This window comes from Perognathus longimembris, chromosome 3 (assembly GCF_023159225.1).
Source record: "Perognathus longimembris pacificus isolate PPM17 chromosome 3, ASM2315922v1, whole genome shotgun sequence".
Lineage (NCBI taxonomy): Eukaryota > Metazoa > Chordata > Mammalia > Rodentia > Heteromyidae > Perognathus > Perognathus longimembris.
Window position 1 is genome coordinate 80,844,682 of NC_063163.1, and position 22,383 is coordinate 80,867,064.

Below are 22,383 nucleotides of genomic sequence, written 5' to 3' on the forward strand. Positions count from 1 at the left end.
TCCCCAGCCCCTCTGGTTTCTTTTTTAATGCCTGAGTATGAAGTTCAACTTCTCTTAAGTCTAACTTTCAATGCAATACGGCCTTGTAGTCCTTCTTTCTTCTCTTTTCCTTCCTTTTTTCTCTTTTTTAGCTGGTCTTGGGGTTTGAACTCAGGGCACGGGCACTGTCCCCTGAACCTCTTTGTACTCAAGGCCAATAGTGCTCTACCATTTGAGCCACAGTTCCACTTCTGGCTTTTTCTTAGTACTTGGGCTTTGAGCCATGATCCTCAGATTCTGGGCCTCCTGAGTAGCTAGGGTTATTGGTGTGAGCCACAGGCGCCCAGCTTTATATTCCTGTTTTCCTTAAAATATTTTGTTACTTGAGGGCTGAGAATGTGGTTTAATGTTAGAGTGCTTGCCTAATATGCCTGAAACACAAGGGTTCAATTCCTCAGTACCACATGAACAGAAAAGCCAAAGGTGGTGCTGTGGCTCAAGTGGTAGAGTACTTAGCCTTGAGCAAAAGAAGCTCAGAGACAATGCCCAGGCCCTAAATTCAAGCCCCATGACTGGCAAAAAGAAAAAGTTACGTGAGCCATAGTAACAGCTATCTCCTTAGTAATTTCTTCCAAATTTCTACATAAGTCCTACCTTACCTGTCTTTTAGCTTTAATTGTCCTCTTGTTCTAGGACCTTCAAATTGGCAAGGGAGAAATTATGCTGATACCTACAGCCCATCATATGGGCTGACTTAGGATTTTCTGACCTTGCATTAAATTAATGTGTCTATCTTTCACCTTGACAGTAAACTCAGTTAAGGGTAGGATCAAGCCTATTTTATATAGGATATAAGGACATAGGATATATAGGGTATAGGGTACATGTACTAGGTGTTTAGATTTATTTGCTTATAAACTCAAGGCCTTACTTGAACTCAAGGTATTGCGTTCTCACTGACAGTTTTACTCAATGTTGACACTACCACTTAAACCATATCTCTACTTCCTCAGATTTATTTAAATGGAAGAATGTTTTAGAGGTGAAATTTATTAGATATTGGATATAGAATAAAATGAGTAATACAGATACAGAAAAAATGAGTAATACTTAACCTAACATTTTACTGCTCTTTCAAACAAATACAAAAGTAAAATTGTCAAGTCAGTTCAGATGGTGTGGCCAGATTTGTCTTTCTAATGTCCTGACAACACCTAGAGAAAGCAAAAGGCTCAGGAGCAGAACATCTAAGGGAGACTGACATTTGTTTATAAAGGATCATTGGTTACTCAGTCATCTTTATTTAGTTCTGGTGGTTTTGAACTGGGCCATACACTGTCACCTATTTATTTGTACTTTATCTCCTAAGCAAGCACTCATTAAATATGTGGCATATGTTACTGCTTCTTTTAACCCACTTTTTTTTGGGGGGGGGCAGTCCTGATGTTTGGGACTCAGGGCTAAAGCACTGTCCCTGGCTTCTTTTTGCTTGAGGCTAGCACTACCTTGAGCCACACCACCACTTGTGGGTTTTTCTGTTTATGTAGTACTGAGGAATCAACCCAGGGCTTCATGCATGCTAGGCAAGCTCTCTACCACTGAACCACATTCCCAGCCCCTTTTGACTCACTTTTAAGTATTATCTTCAAATAGTTGTGCAAAGGGATTTTACTTCAACATTTTTTTTTTTTACATTCATGATGCTAGAACTCAGGGCCTGGGTGTTGTTCTTAACTTTTGTGCTCAAGGCTAGCAATATTACCACTTTGAGCCAGAGCTCCACTTCCAGTTTTGGGGTGTTTAATTGGAGTAAGAGTCTCACAGACTTTTCTGCCCAGGCTTGCTTCAAACCATGATCCTCAGATCTCAGCCTCCTGAGTAGTTAGGATTGCAGGCATCTTACTCAGTGTTAGTTACCCTTTCCACCATTCTTCCCTTTTTTTTTTTTTTTTTTTTTTGCCAGTCCTGGGGCTTGAACTCGGGGTCTGAGCACTCACTGTTCCTGGCTTCTTTTTGTTCAAGGCTAGCACTCTACCACTTGAGCCACAGTACCACTTCTGGCCTTTTCTGTTTATGTGTGCTGAGGAATCAAATCCGGGGCTTTGTGCATGCTAGGCAAGCACTTTACCGCTAAGCCACATTCCCACCCCTCCTCCCCTTTTTTTGGTTGGTTGTGAGACTTGAACTCTGAGCCTTGGTACTGTCCCTGAGCAATTTGGCTCAAGGCTAGCACACTACCACTTGAGCCCTAGCGCCACTTCTAGTTTTCTGGTAGTTAATTGGAGATAAGAGTCTCATGGACTTTCTTGCCCTGGCTGGCTTGGAACCTCAATCCTCAGATCTAAGCCTCCTGAGTAGCTAGGATTATAGGCATGAGCCACCAGCGCCTGACTTTTTTTTTTTAATAATAGAAACTTGTTTTGCTATCATCTTTTTCCTGATCCCAATGTTCCTGTTCCCTTTAATTCATTTCTTGTCTCTTGTTGAATTATTATTCAGAAAGAGGAAGTTAAAATATCTTGGTTTGATACGTACATATTTTAAATTTAATAGCTGTAGCAGTGCCTCAATCTTGGGTCAGAAGTAAGTAACAACATCATCTGAAATAGGCATAAAATTATTGGATTAGGAGACTTTTATTTTCTTGACAGCACTTTTTATTGGGGAGTATTGGGGTTTGAATTCGCAGCTTTATGCTTGCTAGGCAAGTGCTCTACTGCTTGGGCCAGGCCCCAGCCCTTTTTTCTTTTTCTTTTTTTTTTTTTTTTTTGCCAGTCCTGGGCCTTGGACTCAGGGCCTGAGCACTGTGTGATATCTTACATCCGAGTTTATTCTTTGAGTTACGCTGTTGCTAACTATTTTTTGCCTAGATTAGCTGCAGCCTCCTGAGTAAATAGGATTACAGGGTTGTGTCACCATGCTTTGTCTTTGAACCTTCACATGTTCCTCAGTGATAAAAAAAATTTATAGGCCTCTAGATGATGCATTAAGCTAGTAATTCATTGATAGCAAAGTTTTTGTTTTTCGATTCTGGGGCTTGAACTCTGGGCCTGGGTGCTGCCCCTGAGTTCTTCAGCTCAAGGCTAGTGCTCTTCCACTTTGAGCCACAGCATCCCTTCCCTTCCACCACTTCCCTTCCCTTCCAGTTTTCTGGTGGTTAACTGGAGATAGGAGTCTCACAGACTTTCTTGTCTGGCTTTGAACCATGATCTTCAGATCTCAGCCTCCTGAGTAGCTAGGATTACAGATATGAGCCACCATTGCCCAGCTGATGGCAAAGTTTTTTGCTTTGTTTTTGCCAGTCCTGGAGGCTTGAACTCCAGGCCTGGGCACTGCCCCTGGTTTCTTTTTTTTTTTTGGCCAGTCCTGGGCCTTGGACTCAGGGCCTGAGCACTGTCCCTGGCTTCTTCCCGCTCAAGGCTAGCACTCTGCCACTTGAGCCACAGCGCCGCTTCTGGCCGTTTTCTGTATATGTGGTGCTGGGGAATCGAACCTAAGGCCTCGTGTATCCGAGGCAGGCACTCTTGCCACTAGGCTATATCCCCAGCCCCCCTGGTTTCTTTTTGCTCAAGACTAGCACTCTACCTCTTGAGCCACAGCACCACTTCTGGCTTTTTCTGTTTATGTGGTGCTGAAGACTTCCTGCATGCAAGGCAAGCACTCTACCGCTAAGCCACATTCCTAGCCCACTAGCAAAGTTTTAAAGGCTAAATGTTATCAATGAACTTGAGAAAAGGCAACAAGTAGAAGAAAAACAACGATTAGCAGATGTAATTAGACTGTAGAGGTGGAGGCAAAGATAGAGTCCCACTGGAACATCAAGTAGTGACATCAAATGGAAAATGAAGCCAGTTTCTAGAGAATAGGTAATTAGGCCAGTGTCATCTTACAGAAAAGGTACAAATGACCCTAGGTATCTCCAAACATCCAGTTTTGTGTTCAGTTTAGATATACCATGTTGATAATGAATTTAGCGATGGGTGGTCTTTGTTTCAAGAGCTATTTAGAATATCTTATTTGGGCTTTAGAGAAAGACATTGGAGACCTTGTTTCTCATCAAGTAAATCATAAGTTCTCTCTCCTTCTTTCTCTTTCTCTGTGTATGTACACACATAGAAAATTTATAAGAATTTCCCTCTTAGATTATGGGAGCATGGCTCAGTGGTATAGCACCTGCCTAGAAAGCAGTACGCCTCTTCCCCCAACTCCCTATATAGTGTAAGATATCAAGTGAGGTATAGATCACTGTCTTGTGCTAAGTAAGTAAAAGTAGTATAGTTCAGGTTATTGGGCTGGACTTCTTTGGTAATCACCATTTAATTTGTGAAACCTCTTCCAATATGAGAATGCTATCACCACTGAAGTATTGCATGTAGCAAGTTACACCCCCCCCCAAAAAAAAAAAAAAACAACAAACAACCCAGTGGCTTAAAGTAGCTTTTTTCATGGAGCTACAGATTGGCTGGTACAACGCTGCTTCTTGCTTCAGAGCTGTAAGATGCTTGGAAGGCTTCTGTTTTGAGCCCAGGTGGAATGAGCACCAACCACCTGGGCCAGTGGCAAGGGCACCAGAAGGCAAGTGGAAACCAACCTCTGAGACTCAGGGCTTGGGCTTGGGACGGGCCTATTGCTGTTTGTGCTTCATTCTTTAGGCCAGAGAAAGTCTTATGGCTGAGTCCAAAGCTGAGTTCCTTTAGTGAGAGCAACTGCAGGATCACATCACTGAGGAGTGAGGAAGTTGAGGTTCCTTCTTTTTCATCTGCTCTAGAGCAAAGCATTTCACATGGGCAGATTTCATGAAGGCCCCTTTGATGTAAGCACTGAGTTAAAATTCATAAACTACAACTCAGTCACTTAAATTGTTCAACCATCACCACAGTCAATCTCAAATTGTACAGCCATCAATCACCACACTCAGTCTCAGAATATTTTCTTCTTCCCCAAAGAATACCCAAATAATACATGTTAGGAGTTCATCCCTATTTTTCCTTCTCTCCAGCCCGACAGCCACTAATTTACTTTTAGTTTTGGCTTTGCCTACTTCGTATGAAGTCTTATATTATATGGTTTTTTGTGTCTGTCTTCTTTGATTTAGCATGTCTTTATACATTCTCCTGGCATATATCAGTGCTTCCTTCTTTTTTTTTTTTTTAATGGTACTGGGTTTTGAATTCAGGACTTCATGCTTGCTGTGCATGTGCTCTACCACTTGTACCATACCTCCAGACCCTATATTTGGGATAAGGTCTGACTTTTTGCCTACACCATTTTGGACTACAGTCTATTTTATGCTTCCTTTGATTGCCGGGATGATAACTGCATTATTATCATGACCTGTGTTTTCTGTTGAGATGAGATTTCGTGTACTTCTTTTCAATCCTTTAGATCTCAGCATCTCAAGTAGAGGGGATGGCAGGTGCACATCATGGCATCCAACTGTTGATTAAGATGGGGGATAACTTTTTGCCTGGAGTGGCCTGAAATTACAACCCTTCCACTCTTCAAACCCATGTAACTAGAATTATAAGTGGGACCCCCATCACGTATTTTTGTTTTTATTTTGTTTGGTTTAGCTGTGTAAACCAGGCTGTCCTGGCACTCACAATTAATCCTTCATCATAGCTTTCTGAGCACTGACATTACAAGTATGGGTCACCACACCTGGCCTTTTTTGCATTTTTTTGTGTGTGGGGTGATAATTTGATAAGTGTATACCAAATTATATTTATCCATTTGTTACTTGATAGACATTTGGGTAGTTTTCACCTTTTGGCTATTTTGTGTAATGCTGTTATCAATATTTGTTATATGCCAGTGCTTCTGAGTATATATTTTCATAAATTCTCATGGGTGGGTACTTCAGAGAAAAATTGTTCTCAGACAATTTCTGTTTTTAACATGTGAGGAATTGCCAAACTGTTTTCCAATATGCCCACCCCATTTTACTTTCTCACTGATAACAGGAGAGTTCTAATTTCTCTACTGCTTCACCAACAGTTGTCCTTGTCTGTGTTAGTTATAGCCATCCTAGAGTGAGCTTTCTGTTTGATATATTTAATTGCTTATATTTAACCAAGGGCTTATAAAGAAAAAGCAGTGGTTTTAAAATTACATCTATTTGTTTTTAAAAGTATAATTCCAAAGTCAAAATGGTTGTTTAAGTACCTAAAAAGATTGCATAAAGAAAAAATACTGAATGTATATCTTTTGGTTCACAGATTTTGTTTTCCCCCTTCAGGCCACTACTTATTTCTTTTGCATGTTAAAATCATTTCAGAAGAAATTAGCCTCAGAATTGTTAGGCTACTTTCTTCCTTTTTGGTAACTTTCTGGCAACCCTACTGCTTTATCAGTAGGCTTGGGACTCTGAAAGGTTGAATGACTCCAGTTTGGGGATGCAAGGCTTCCTGTCACTTCTTTGCCAAGAAGGAAATTAGAAGAGTGAGTTGTAAAATACAACCTTTCTAGAAACACAACGAGAAGCATGTATATAAGGCCACATTAAAAAAAAAAAAAAAAGGAATCAGGCGCTGGTGGCTTCATACCTGTAATCCAATCCTAGCTACTCAGGAGGCTGAGATCTGAGATCCAAAGCCAGCCCAGGCAGAAAAAGTCCCCATGAGACTCTTGTTTTGTTTTGTTTTTTGCCAGTCTTGGGGTTTGAACTCAGGGCCTGAGCACTGTTCCTAGCTTCTTTTTGCTCAAGGCTAGCACTCTACCACTTGAGCCACAGCGCTACTTCTGGCTTTTTCTATGTATGTGGTGCTGAAGAATCCAACCCAGGGCTTCATGTATACAAGGCGAGCACTTTACCACTAGGCCATATTCCCAGCCCCCCATGAGACACTTATCTCCAATTAATCACTCAAAAACTGTAAGTGGCTCTGTGGCTCAAGTGGTAGAGCACTACTAGCCTTGAGCACAAAGAGGGACAGTGCCCAGGCCCTGAGTTCCAAGTCCCACAACAATAATAAAAAAAAAAAAAAGTGATGTTAATTTTAATTTAGCTTTTGTGCTGATACCGATTCTTGAACTCAGGTTGGTGCTCTACCACTTGAGCCACACCTCATTTTCTGGCTTTCGGGTGCTTATTTGGAGATTAATAGAATTTCACAGACTTTCTTGCCCAGGCTGGCTTCAAACTTCAATCCTCAGCTCTCACTCTGCTGAGTAGCTAGGATTACAGACATGAGCCACTGGCTTCTGGGTATTGTGCTGTTCTTTATACTTCTGCTTGAAGCTTGTTAGATCTATGGTTTTGTACTTTTAATGAAATGCATAAATTATTTAGCCATTATTTCTTCGGCACACATGCATAAACACATATGTATGCCTGCTTTTTTACCTATACCTTTTCCTGCACCTTTTGTTCATCTGTGTTTCATTAGTTAATAGTGTCCCAGAGAGTACCAAGGATGTGATTTTTCTATATTTTCAATTCCTTCTTGCTATGGATAGTCTGTGTTGGTGTGCTGTAAAGTTCAGGGATCTTTCCTTCTTCTAAATATCATTGGTGGTTATTCCCACCCATAAATTAGATAATATATGTAAATTCCATTTGGGTCTTTAAAAAAAAAATCTCCTAGGTGGGCACTGTGGCTTGTGCCTGTAATCCTAGCTACTCAGGAGGCTGAGATCTGAATAGATTGCTGTTTAGAGCCAGCCTATGCAGGAAAGTCCAGGACACTCTTAGCTCTAATCATCCATCAAAAAAACAGAAGTAGAGCTGTGCAAGGACAGCACCCAAGCCCTGAATACAAGCCCCAGTACTGACAGAATTTTAAAAAATACTTTTTTCCTTTCCTTTCCATATCACATTCATTTGAAATACTTTTTCTTCAAGATATGGCTCTTCCTGGTTGTTTGCATGCTTGAACTTTGTGAAATTTGTATTTTTACATTATTGGACACTAGATTTTTGTTACATTCCTTTTAAAGTATCCAGATCTTGTTCTGCCACTGCGGAGTAACTTTTGGATCTGTTTGGGTCTTGTTAGGATTTTTATGGCTGTAGATAGTAGTTACTGTCCCAAGACTAAAGGGAAAAAAAAACCTCTCTGCAGATGTGTTGAGGCTATCTGTGCATGCGGCTCCTTCTTCCAACATCAGTCCGGTATCGCTGTCAGTCCAGTATCGCTGTTCTAGCTGCCTGAGATTTCCTCACTTACCAAGATCTTCAGACTTTCTCTTTCAGTGTTCGTGTTTTCAGTTCTTTCCAGCTCTCATTTTTTTCGCTTCTCTTTACTTGTGTCCTTTTTAGAGTATTGTTGGTTTTTTTTTTTTTTTTTTTTTTTTTGCCAGTCCTGGGGTTTGAGACTCACCAATAAGATAAAGCAGACTGTTTCTTCTACAGTACGTCTGGTAAAATACCAGTGTATGATTTTTTTCTTAAAGTTTTAATTCATTTATCATTTTACTTTTTTGTTTGTGTGTTGGTTACTGGGGTTTGAACTCAGCACTTTGCTTGGCTTTTTTTCTGGTTAGTTAGAAATGTAGTCTCAAGGACTTTTCTGGTTTCTTTTGTTGTTGTTGTTGTTGTTTTTTGCCAGTCCTGGGGCTTGGACTCAGGGACTGAGCACTGTCCCTGGCTTCTTTTTGCTCCAGGCTGGCACTCTTCCACTTGAACCAGAGCACCACTCCTGGCCATTTTCTATATATGTGGTGCTGGGGAATTGAACCCAGGGCTTCATGTATGGTAGGCAAGCACTCTTGCCACTAGGCCATATCCCCAGCCCTCAAGGACTTTTCTGTACAGACTGCCTTTGAACTTCAATCCTGTGGCTCTTAGCCTCCTATTAGCCACTTTCGCTAAGATTAGAAAGTAAGCCACCAATGCCTGGCTTTATTGCCCTTTAAAATAATTCTTAACCACTTTTTTAGAGTAATCTAAGTGATTTTGATTAAATTGTTAAACCATTTGAAAGCTTCAATATCTTTTATGACAGATTTTTCATTTTAAATACTATACTACAGTGAGTGGCTTGTGAGTATAGTAAAATCCAGTTTTCAGAGATTATTATTTTCTTTTTCTTTCTTTTTTTTTTTTTTTTTGCCAGTCCTGGGGCTTGAACTCAGGGTCTGAGCACTGTCCCTGGCTTCTTTTTTGCTCAAGGCTAGCACTCTACCACTTGAGCCATCGTGCCACTTCTGGCCTTTTCTATATATGTGGTGCTGAGGAATCAAACCCAGGGCTTCATGCATATGAGGCAAGAACTCTTGCCACTAGGCCATATTCCCAGCCCCCAGAGATTATTATTTTCTAAACTGTTTGTTGTTGTTGTTGTTGTTTTTGCCAGTCCTGGGGCTTGAACTCAGGGCCTGAGCACTGTCCCTGGCTTCTTTTTGCTCAAGGCTAGCACTCTGCCACTTTAGCCACAGCCCCACTTCTGGCCTTTCCTATATATGTAGTGCTTAGGAATCAAATCCAGGGCTTCTTGTATATGAGGCAAGCACTCTACCACTAGGCCATATTCCCAGCCCTCTTATTATTTTCTTAGATGAATATTTGAAGTCACATTTGAAATTCTTTTGTTCTAGTACACATATATTCCTAATCTTGTTTGTACCTGAGTTGTATTTAGTTACATATATTTATCATATGCTTCTTTATTCATAACTACTACTATGCTGATCCATGGTAGTGAATTACAAAGTAATAATACAGTACTACAGAGTGATACTATACTAACAAAATGGCTAACTTAATAAAGTACAGTGGTATTTTAAAATAGCCTAGTCATGTGTATGAGATGAGAACCACTTAAGTCAGTGGTTCTCAGCTAGGGTAGTAACCATCCTCTAGGGGACATTTTTAGAATTTGTGAGTGCATATTTAGTGATCAAAGAGGTTTTTTAAAAATTTTAGTGGGTAGGCTAGGCTTCTTGCAGTCTGCAGAACAGTGCTGTACAAGGAATAAGTGTTCTGTCTCATTTGGTGTTTAAATCTTTACCCGTCTGAAATATTTTTACATATTTACATATAAACTCAAAGCATGTTTTTATACAATGCATTTTATATCAAGAGCTGTATAAATTGGAGTAAATGTCCTCTCATGTACAGATTTACTAAGAGCCTTGTGATATTTTAGGCATTGCTAATCACCTGATTTTTTTTTTTTTTTTTTTTTTGCCAGTCCTGGGCCTTAGACTCAGGGCCTGAGCACTGTCCCTGGCTTCTTTTTGCTCAAGGCTAGCACTCTGCCACTTGAGCCATGGCCTAGTGGCAAGAGTGCGTGTCTCTTATACATGAAGCCCTGGGTTCAATTCCCCAGCACCACATATACAGAAAACGGCCAGAAGTGGCGCTGTGGCTCAAGTGGCAGAGTGCTAGCCTTGAGCAAAAAGAAGCCAGGGACAGTGCTCAGGCCCTGAGTCCAAGGCCCAGGACTGGCCAAAATAAATAAATAAAGTAGTTATTCAAAGAGATTTCAATTCTACATATTGATTTATGAGTATAGTACATTTCCATATGTTTTTAATATATGTGTGAACAAAGTTTGTGTACATTGAAAGACATCAGATAGTGTTTCTATTCCAGACCACCCCCTAAGGTAGGCAATCTGGCTTTATACCACCACCATCATTCCTGACCCCTGAATTTATCTGCTACTGATAAGGAATCATTTTTTCTTACAAGTACTTAACAGTACCAAATTCAACAAAATATGTCTATAATGAATCAGTGATTTGTTAGAATGTAAGGGCAGCATGATGACAGGATCATCAGAACACATGTTTCAGCAATCAACAACAGAACAACATAGTAGCTTTCAGACTCTACCTCTGGTGTTGTATTTTGATTAAATGTTTCTGTATACTGAATTTTTTTTGTTTGTTTAGGTGAGACCAAATATGAGACGCAGTTGAGGACCATGAAGTGAGTCCTGCAAGAAGAAGGAGACATTTGGCTTAGAAATATCTCTTTGGTTTAATAAGTTGGCATTATTTCTTGTTCTGTTATGAATGCACACTGCTCTAGTCAGTCCTTCAACAGGCCCACTACACATTCTCACAATGTCATTTATAAGCTCTGTTTTGCAGGGCCAAAAATGTCATCTTCTTTGTCACCAGAGTTTCTCCCCATAGTGTTATCTGAAGCACTTTTTTCAGTGTTAAAAAAAAAAAAAACAAGCATTATTTTCACAGTCACAACGTCTTGCCCATGTTGCAGTGCCAGGCAGGGTTATACTTCTTGTCAAACTCCTGAGAGAACAAAAAAGAAAGAAAACATTAGGATTTTAGTGCTGAACCAGAAGTCAAGAAGAGTTTGCCTACTGAAAAAGCCACAGCCTACAAGGGCAGAAAGGAGAAGAGATTAGACTTTGCAAATTCTTAGGATGAAAGAATGTTGCCCAGTTCCAAGTCGCCTACATAGTGCATTAATGCAAACATGTTTGCAGTCTGGCTAAGAGGAATGGGGGCTGAGGAGGTCAAAAGCAGAAAGGTCAGCCTAAAAGACTGGACATTTTGTTTTATATCATGGTAATTACACAATTCTTGCCTTGTCTAATCAATGAAGACAGCAGGGTGACATGAACAGTTATGGTTTATCATGTTCTGTGGAAACAGAACTAAACTATCCTCCTATATTTGCACTGCACCAGTTCAAGAAATAGTTAGAAGTTTGGCTCAGTACTTAATCTGAACCCATTCCTCATCCCAAAAACCTAACTGTATTTCTGCACTTAACTATAAGCAATACTTCTGAAGGATAAAACTTCAAACCAAACAGCCCGGTAACAGAATTTAAATTTAAGAGCACAAGATACTTAAGTGCTCCACTGTTCTTGTTTAAAAAAAAATGGCAGCAGAATCTTAACAGCCATCAGGTCAAATTTTATCCCTAATTAGCATTTAAATAACTCTTTCCATAAGTCCTAATGTTGTTGAGCTACTTAGAGCCTGGTCTACAAGGCTAACCAGTTACTGGAACAACTCTTCTCTATCCCCATCTCCAAAAGATCCTAGGTACTAAATTGACTGCCTATGTTATTTATTTATTTATTTATTTATTTATTTATTTATTTATTTGCAGTGCTGGGCTTTAATTCAGGGCCCGGTGCTGTCCCTGAGCTCATTTGCTCAAGGCTAGGGCTCTACCACTTTGAGCCAGAGCTCTACTTCCCATTTTCTGATGATTAATTGGCAATAAGAGTCTCTTGGACTTTTCTGCCCAGGCTGGCTTTGACCTGCAATCCTCAGATCTCAGCCTCCTGAGTAGAGTAGGTAGGATTACAGACTTGAACAGATGTTGATTTGTTTACTAGTTTACCATGCAGGCAGAGGTAAAGGGAAAACTTAGAAGATAAAAGTGGGTCAAGTTAGGCAAAATTTGCCTACACTTACGTTTAGTACAAAAACATTTTAAATATGTTAAGTAGCACACCATCCTTACAAGCTGTGGATGCTATGAGTGAAAAAAGGTGTTCATTTCTGTTCCACCTGAAGTCTTGCATCTTCCCATTCCCACTGGATCCCTCCCACAGCTAAAGTTGCCAACTTCCTTCCCTTGCTACTAACACAGCTTGAGAATTTAGCAGTCCTGACTGCCAGCTTTCTATAAACTGTAATTTACCAGGAGCCCAATCACCAGTATCATCCACTTTGCCTTAACCACCCACAGAAGGGTGGAAGGTCTTCTGGCCAGGAAGAAATGCCTCACTGCTAACCCTGCCAAAACAGTGGATGGATGAGCTGGGGATGTGGCTTAGTGGTAGAGTGCTAGCCTAGTATTCATGAAGCCCTGGCTTCCATTCCTCAGTACCGCATAAACAGAAAAAGCCTGAAGTGGGCATTGGCTCAAGTGGTAGAGTGCTAACCTTGAGCAAAAGAAACGGGGACAGTGCCCAGGCCCTGAGTTCAAGCCCCAGGACTGGCAAAACAACAACAACAACAACAACACAGAACAGTGAATGGAGCCTCTGTATAGGAACCAACACAAGGGGGGAGCTGCTAGCTACTCCCTGCTTTCTTGATGGAGACCTATAATAAAAACAAAAAAAATGTAGGGAGCTGAGGGCCTGGTCTTCTCAAAAGAAGAAGAAAATTCTTTTGCGTCTGTTCTGGAAACCTAGTGCCCAGAGCCACCCTGTTCCCTATCAATTACTTGACAAGCACCTGTTAGAAATAGCTCAGAATGTTGGGTTATTGCATAGCAATAACAACACACCAACTCAAACTAGGCAAGGCAATGTTTACTTCTGCAGAATGGTGCCACTATCAGCCCCAAATCTGGCAAGCAAGCACACAAGGTAGACAGGCTGTTCTCTTTTAACCCCCTAACCCAGCAGGCCCTGCCCCTCTGTTCACATTGACTGAGTTCAGGTTCACAGTCTGCAAAAGGATGTGGCTTAATTAATAGGATGTAATTAAAATTCAAGGAGCTTCTCATAGGATGTCAGTGCTCAGGAAAAGGATGTATGTAACTAAAATATAAACAAGGGCCAAGCCACTGTCCAAAGCAGGGACTCTTCAGAAAAGTGGTTAACAGAAAGGAAGCAAATTACTTTGATAGAAAAGATGATTTTTCTCTCACACTCAAGAAAAGGATTTGGATTGGAAGAAGGAACTGGCTTATGTTATGCTCCTTGTTGTCACCTCCAATGCTTGGGTAGCACCAAGTCTTGCTGTTTCCTCTTTTTTTCTTTTGCCAGTCCTGGGGCTTGAACTCAGGGCCTGAGCACTGTCCCTAAGCTTCTTTTTACTCAAGGCTAGCACTCTACCACTTGAGCCACAGCACCCACTTCCGGCTTTTTCTGTGTATCTGGTGCTGAGGAATCAAACCCAGGGCTTCATGCATGCTAGGCGAGCACTCTACCACTAAGCCACATTCCCAGCCCCATATGAAGGGTTTTAACAAATAGCACTTGTGTTTGTAATGCAGTGTGTGAATGTGTGCGCACTTACAGGCATAGTTACTGTATAGTAAGTGTATCAGAAAAAACAAAGTTCCAACTTAAAAAGGACAATAGTCATTTTTTCATTAAGGCCAACAAGCATACAAATAATAAATTGCTAACAGGTAGTAAATACATTGCTAATAGTAAAGATTTATAATGTCAATTTTTATAGCTACTTTGAAAGATCAGTTATAGTCAAGACCCAGTACCAGTGCTAAGTCATACTTGAAACATCTCACTTCTTGCAGTCACTCTGTTCCTAGAAACTTGATAGATCTTTTGGGCAGCTGACCACTTCATGCAGGTATTTTTGTAGATGTAGTTATTTTTCTGGTTGAATATGCCAAATATTTTCAAGATGTACACTGACAGTGATGATATGGATGTTCTTTGCTGGGTCCTGTGATGTGTCGTCACTATCAGAGACCCTGTTCAGTGACTGAATGAGTACTTTTTGATTCTTGGGTGATTTCTCTTAAGTTTAGAGTTAGTATAGCTCCTTTATTTTACACACACACACACATACACACGTATATACATATGTACATACATATATAACACATACATGGTCTACCCAGATCTGGAATGGGGTCAGCAATTGTGTTTGAATACATCTTCCAGATAATTGTGATGCAACATGAGCTCTGAGAACCATTGAGCTGGAAAATTCATGAATTTGCATCATTTTGAATAGACTCTTCATGTGTTTTGGTTTGATTCATGTCTTCTAACATTAAGCTTTATTCAGAAATTAAGAGAGATGACAAATTTCTGTTACCAGTGTGTGTGGTTTTTCTCTGCTGGTTTTTTGTTTTTTGTTTTGCTGGTCCTGGCACTTGAACTCAGGGCTTGGGCACTGTCCCTGAGCTTCTTTTGCTCAAGGCTAGCACTCTACCACTTGAGCCACAGCCCCACTTCCAGCTTTTTCTGTTTATGTGGTGTTGAAGAATTTAACCCAGGGCTTCATGCATGCTAGGCAAGCACTACCACTAAGCCACATTCCTGGCCCCCTCTCTGCTGTTTTTTAAATTAGCATACATTAGCTATACAAGGTGTGGGGAACGCACTTCTTGTGACATTTTCGTGCATGTATACAGTGTATTCCAATCAATCTTCCCATTACTTTCCCTTATCTCGTTGTCTACTTTCTAATACAACTTCCATCATGTTTCATTGTTCCATTTTCACAAATGCCAACAGTATATTACAGTCATATAAATCCTCTTTCACCCTTCTTGGCCTGACCTCCTCCCACCAGTACAGTACACCACACAGAGTCTGTTTCTCTCCTCCTCAGTCCCCTATTGATAAGCAGATTTCATTGGGGTTCTTTATGCTGTTCTCATATACAGTTGCAGGTTATCTGAAAATTATTCACTGTCTTTTTCTTTTTTCCTTCCCTAAGTAGTCCCTTAGTTAGACTTATGTTCTGTGTTTATGAATATTTTTTGATGTTTGGTGTTAGAGTTTGTCTTTGTGACATTTTAATGAGTTGGTGGTTTTCAGTAGGCAGATAAAAATGTCAGTGTGTTTTATTTGTCCAACACAAGAATTCTCTGCTGTAGTTGTAGTATAGTCCAGTAGACTTACAGTTCAGAACTGTTACCATATGCAGTTTCCTTGGTTAGCCTGCCATCTCAAGAGAACAGTGGGTGAGCAGATGAATAGCAATAAAAAATGTATCTTTAGTGGAAAATGTTAATTGCATGTAATGGCAAACTTAGAATTCTCTATACTTGTCAGGACATATAATCTGGAAGCCAGGTTTGCATGCTGTAAGTCTAGGAGCACACTTGTGCCAGAATTGGACTGATGAATGCTTACAGTAAAGGAATAGGCCCACAAATTCAAATGACTGTGGGAGGAACAGCAAACTCATGGACATACAAGAAATGTAAAATTTCCAAATAAATCCTTTTTGACCATGCCATATTTCAGCAAGGCTGGGATTTTGACCTTTGTTGTAAAATAAAAGTAAGTGCTATATAAAAATGCATATGATGCAGGAAACAAAGATAGCAGTTGTCCCCAATGATTCTAAGGTTGAGAAGTTCTAGAGTGCCCAAAGTTGTTAAGGTGTTAAGGCATAAGTACTGTCTGTTTGGACAGAACAGCCATAGGCATTAGGCATTCCTGCTAGCTTAGGATCTTCCACACACAAGAAAAGACTTGAGATTCTAAGGGAGCTAAGAATTTTCTAGGTACCTCTGATGTAAATACTCTTTTGGTAGATTATAGGTTGGACAATATGGTATTAAAAAGTATGGTTTTGTTTTAGAAGCCTGAAGGTTCCTAAAATTTTCCTGCATCGGGAACAGAAAATGTTTCTTTCACTTTCTGTTTCCTCCCTATTTTAACCCTCTTATACTAAAATAAGCCCTTTGGGGGAAAAAAATTAATGTTATACAAGAAAATAGAAAACTATAGAGACCCTAAACTGCACGGTCATGAAGGCTGTAGGGAAGCTTGGCACTGGTGGCTCATGCTTGTAATCCTAGCTGCTGTGGAGACTGAGATTTGAGGATCATGGTTCAAAGCCAGCCCCAGCAAGAAAGTCCATGAGACTCTTAACTCCAATTAACCACCAGAAAACCAGAAAGTGGTGCTGTGGCTCAAGTGGTGGAGCGCTAGCCTTGAGCTGAATAGCTCAGGGACATGTGCCCGAGTCCAGGGTTCAAGCCCCACCAGTGACCAAAAAAAAAAAAAAAAAAAGAAAGAAAAACCAAGGCTGTAAAGGACAGAACATGGTCTGCAGGGCTGTGTGCTCTGGTGTGAATCTTCATTCTTTGGTTTACTATTTATATGACAGGCTGAGAAATTAACGTTTCTAAACTACTTTTTTATTTATAAATAGGAATGTTAACACTTCATAAAGGTTAAATAGTATACTGTTGGTGGTAAGTATGTTAAAGACTTGTAAATCTCTTTATAGGTGTGTGATAGGCTGAATCATAGCCTTCAAAGAGATCTACATATGAACCTCTGAAACCTATGAATATATAATAAAAGAGACTTAGCAGATGTACTTAAGGATCTTGATTCTTCCCCCCCCCCCTTTTCTTTCTGCTGCAGATTAGGACTCAAACTCAATATCTGATGCTTTTACTCATTGGCTAGTACTCTTACCACCTGAGCCACGCCTCTAACCCCTTAAAGGAATGGCTATTTCTTTTCTTTTTTTGAATTAAGGATCTTGAGACACAAATTATCCTAGATTGTTTGGTGGGCCAGATACATAATCATTGAAGAGTGAGGCAAGAGATAGTAAGCTTGACAGTGGAACCAAGAGGTTGAAGCTGTGAGACTATGTAGATGGACCTCTGAAAGCTGAAAAAGGCAAGGAACCAATGGTGTAAGGCTCATTTCAGATTTATGATCTCCAGAACTGTAAGAGAATAAAGTTGTATTGTCTCTTTTAACCCTCATTTCCCCTCCCTCTAATACACACATATGCACACTTTACAGTCTTACAATAGTGGTAGGAAACTAACACAGTGTTACTCAAATTGGATAAGGGAAAGGTTTCTTTGAGATCCAGTCAATCCATTGTTAAAAAAAACAACCATGGAATAGCAGCATTTGTGATGTTTCTTTAACCCCTTAGTAGCTTCTTGTTAGTTTAAGAAACTGTTGTCCTACTAGGCATCTAAAGCTTTGTAGAAATTGCTACCAATTGTAGGAAATGACTTTTGTCCTTTAGAAGACTGGACTTAGATTCCTTTTAGACCACTAAAAGCTTTTTAGTAGCATGGATGATTTCCATCTCTGGTGACTTTATTAGAGGGAATAGAAAGTATCAAGGTATTGTAAATTTAGTTTGTTTCATTTTATTAATATGAAAGCATTTACATGGTAACTAAATTTATGTTATGCCCTGGATCCTGAAAGATGGTAGATAAGATTAAGAAGTTGAAGGTCACTGTTTTATTTAAAGATTTTTTTCCATTGCTATTTGCTTACTTTTCTTACACTCCAGATATAATAAGATCTGCCAGAAGAGAGGTAATTTAAAGCATCTGTGAGAAACCCAGCTTTTTCCTTTGTAACCCTCTGGGTTTAAGTGTGACTCTTGGAGGAAGAACAGAGTTGTAGTTATGAAATTATAAACTTGACTTCCTTTATTCTTAACAAGTATGTAGGTGAGTTACACAAGCCTATAAAATATTCACAGTCAAAATAATATAATTCTAAGCTGGGCACTGGCACCTCACGCCTGTAATCCTAGCTACTCAGGAGACAGATCTGAGGATCAGGGTTCAAAACCAGCTGGGCAGGAAAGTCCTTGAGACTCTTATCTCCAGTTAACCACCAGAAAACCTGTGCTGTGACTCAAGTGGTAGAGTACTATCCTTGAGCAAAAAGAAGCCAGAGACAGTGCTCAGGCCCTGAGTTCAAGCCCCAGGACTGGCTAAAATTAAAATAAAGTAAGTGGGGCTGGGAATGTATGTGGCTTAGTGGTAGAATGCTTGTCTAGCATGCATGAAACCCTGGATTCAATTCCTCAGCACTGCATAAACAGAAAAGTCCGGAAGTGGCACTGTGGCTCAAGTGGTAGAGTGCTAGCCTTGAGCAGAAGAGCTCAGGGACAGTGCTCAGGCCCAGAATTCAAGCCCCACAACTGAAATAATAATAATAATAGCAATACAATTCTAAAAGAATACTTAAGCTAGCTTGCTTCAGCAAGGGACAGCAAATAAATTAAAATAGAATCTTGTCATTCGTTAATGGTACCACTGTTCTTAGGACCAGTAGTGACCCAGGTTCTGGTAGCTCATGCCTGTAATCTTAGCTACTCAGGAGGGCCATGGTTCAAAGCCAGCCCCAACAGGAAAATCCATAAGACTCACCTCCAGTTAACCACTAAAAAGCCACAACTGGAGCTGTGACTCAAGTGATAGAGCACTAGCCTTTTGCATAAAAGCTTAAAGACAGTGTCAAGTCATGAGTTCTAGCCTCAGGACTGGCACAAAAAGCAACCAAAAAAAAAAACTGTAGTGCTTACTCACATTGCCCCCTCCTGTGCCCAAACACTTCAACTGACTCAATCTTGTCCCTCAGCTTGCTCTAGGACTTGTGACTGAGGTTTACTTGTTGGTCATAGACTCCTTGACTTTTTTTTTTTTTTTTGAGCACTGTCCCTGGCTTTTTTGCTCAAGGCTAGCACTCTACCACTTGAGCCACAGTCTATATATGTGGTGCTGAGAAATCAAACCCAGGGCTTCATGTATACGAGGCAAGCAGGAGGCTTAGTGAGCCATATTCCCAGCCTTCCTTGACTTTTATTTATTTATTTTTTGCAAGTCCTGGTGCTGGAAATGGCACTGCTCCTGAGCTTCTTTTGCACAAGGCTAACACTCTACCACTTGAGCCACTGTACCACTTCTGGCCTTTTCTGTTTATGTGGTACTAAGGGTTTCATGCATGCTAGGCAAGCACTCTACCACTAAGCCACGTTCTCAGCCCTTCCTGTCATTTTTTATCCTGATCCTGGAACATTAACAAGTAGCTACTGGAAAAAATGAGATTAGGCCTTGGAGGAATAGTGCTGGTCAGAGCAGTCTGGAGATAATCCTCTGTCAGGGCAGTGCTGCTTGTAGGTCAGGTGGAAAATAGCCTAGATTGGATCTGCTGTCACTTGTACCCTGCAGCACCTTCTCTGTGCCAGGGGTGGTGATGAACAAAAATCTAGATTAAAACCTTTCTTTGTAGATAATGCTGTGTCTTTTTCTGTCACTACTTATTAAAATTGCTCTTGGCTGGGCATGGTGGATCCAGCCTGTAATCCTAGCTACTTGTGAAGCAGGGATTGGGGTTTGAGGCCAACCTGGGAGGAAGAGCAAAGAAGTTCATGAGACTCCATCTCAATCAGTGTCTGTGTGTCGTGGTGCATGCCTGTTATCCTAACTATAGCAGGCAGTGTAAATAGGGGGATTATGGTCCATGTCAGCCTAGGCAAAAAATAAACTTATCTCTGGAGTTGTGGCCCTGACTTCTAATCCCAGTACTGCCTCTCCCAAAGGACCTAATCCATATTTCCAGCCTCCCCAGAAGAAATAATTAGGTTTTGTCCCTTCTGTCCCTCTCTTTAGCAATATTTGGCTTTAAAATCTTAGGTTCTCACATTTGCTAGTCAGGCATCCACCACTTGAATCATATCCCCAACCCTTTTTTACTGCAGTTACTTTTTGGTAGGTGATGTGTTTTTTGCTTAGGCTGTGCACAGACTGTGGATCTTGTAACTGGGAACAGAGGTGGCCCTGTCCAGCTTGTTAGGTGAGATATAGGGCTCTTGTTAACTTTTTGCCTGGATTGGCCTCAGAGATGTACTTGATCCTCACATCTCAAGTAGCCAGAGTTACAGGCACGAGCTGCTATGCCCAGATTGCCCCCCTTCCCCCCTCCCTGTGTGTGTGTGTGTGTGTGTTGTGTGTTGAAATCTGTTTACACCTATCTTTTGGTTTATTTTGTTGAAATCTCCTTAATGTCTGGTTGTGCGCATAGTGAAGCTTGAGCTATTGGTGGAGTTTAGTAACATGAAACTTCATTTATTTGTGTTGAGTAAGTCAGAATGCTATTTTACTTCGCAAGCCTGGAGGAAGTGTTAAAAGTCCATTGAGATTTAAGTTATAATAAGCACACCCCTTAATTACTGCACAGGCTTAACCACAGAGCTTGCTGTCACAATCTAATACCCCAGCAGAGGGCCTGAAGAAGCCTCCAGCTTCCTCCCCACCAACTCTCTTGGGTTTTCTATTCCTGCCCTCTGCCTAGCAAACCAAAACATGGATCCCTTCCAAAGAGCTTCTGTGAGGCAGTTCAGAAACTTTGTCAATGGCTTAGCTAAATACTCTAAGCTCTGCTGTTGGCATTCTATTTTACCAGCTTTCTCCAAGTCTGTTTGAAAATAGAATTTCCTTAAAGAAAAATTTGTTACTTTTCTTGACAGCTGTGTCACTGTCTTAAGGACAAATTTGCAAATTTTAAAAGTCCAGTTGCTGGATGCAGGTGACTCACACCTGTAATCCTCGCTTGTTATTCAGGAGGCTGAGATCTGAGGATCATGGTTCAAAGCCAGCCCAGCCAGGAGCATCCATGAGACTCTTTATCTCCAATTAACCACCAGAAAACTGGAAGCGGCACTGTGGTTCAAAGTGGTAGAGCAGGGGCCGGCATGTGGCTTAGCGGTAGATTGCTCGCCTAGCATGCATGAAACCCTGGGTTCAATTCCTCAGCACCACATAAACAGAAAAGGCTAGAAGTAGGGCTGTGGCTCAAGTGGTAGAGTGTTAGCCTTGAGCAAAAAGGAAGCTAGGGACAGTGCTCATGCCTTGCATTCAAGCCCCACAACCAACAAAATAAAACAAAAATAAAAACTCCAATTTTAAAATTTGTTTCTGTTTCCAGTCTAATTCACTGTTTTACTCACCATAGTCTGTAGAAAAAAATACATTCTTCTTTCTTTCCAATTCAGTGACAACTGCTTTACAGTGAAATACTCAAGCCAGAAACTAGGTTATCTCATCTATTTAAAACATCAAAATTCCATTGCTTTCAATATAGTTAAGGCTTCTCTGAAGAGCTTAGCTTACATCTTTTCATAATTAAATGACATTAAGCTGGGCACTGGTGGCTCACACCTGTAATCCCAGCTACTCAGAAGCCTGAGATCTGAGGATTGTTCAAAACCATCCTGAGGTCAGGAAAGTCCATGAGACTCTTATATCCAAATAACCACTAGAAAAGCCCCATGACCAAAAAATAAAATAAAAAGATATCTAACAAATACAACATCCTGTGCATTGTTTTAGATGAAATTTCTAACTAGAAAAAAATTATGGATTTATGTCCATCCTACATTTCAATTATTCAATCATTTAAAATACAATTATTTTTTTTTTTGTCAGTCATGGGGCTTAAACTCAGGACCTGAGTGCCATCCCTGAGCTTTTTTTTGCTCAAGGCTAGTTCTCTACTACTTTGAGCCACCGCTCTACTTCCAGTTTTCTGGTGGTTAATTGGAGATTAGAATCTCACAGACTCCTGCACAGGCTGTCTTTGAACCAGTATCCTCAGATCTCAGCTTCTTGAATAGCTAGGATTATAGGCATGAGCCACCAGTACACAGCATGAATTCTAAGCAGAGAATTAATACAGGTGTTTCCATGGTTAGGACAGCTCTGACACTGGCTAGAAAGGACAGGTTTGTCGACCATGAGGTGACATTTAAGCTGATGTCTGATTAATAAGAAAGCTACCCATCCAAACATCAGAGGAAACACTATTCTAAGCAAAAAGAATGGTTCTAAAGTAGAATTTAAATCACAAGTGAGGAAGCCAGTGAAACTAAAGGATGTTTGTTAGGATAGCACAAGGTGGTAGTGCTTGTTGTTGTTGATTCCAGAAATAAGGGCAAGATTAAGATCAGACATTCACCTAGACAAGAGCTTGGATTTTATCAATAGTGTATGATCATTGAGGATCTTAAACAGCTGCAACAGGGCAATGG

The 22,383-nt window shown here is 40.5% G+C and overlaps 1 protein-coding gene and 1 long non-coding RNA gene across 2 annotated transcripts in view; one reads left to right on the plus strand and one right to left on the minus strand.

Annotated features, from left to right (window-relative positions):
• Positions 1 to 22,383, plus strand: part of Sppl3 (signal peptide peptidase like 3) — a 78,438-nt gene that overhangs the window by 11,003 nt on the left and 45,052 nt on the right. The window lies entirely within an intron of this gene.
• Positions 514 to 21,853, minus strand: LOC125349046. Its single transcript, XR_007210440.1, has 3 exons — positions 21,240 to 21,853; positions 13,718 to 13,720; positions 514 to 551 (listed from the first exon to the last, which is right to left on the minus strand). It is a non-coding gene; the product is annotated as an uncharacterized LOC125349046 (long non-coding RNA).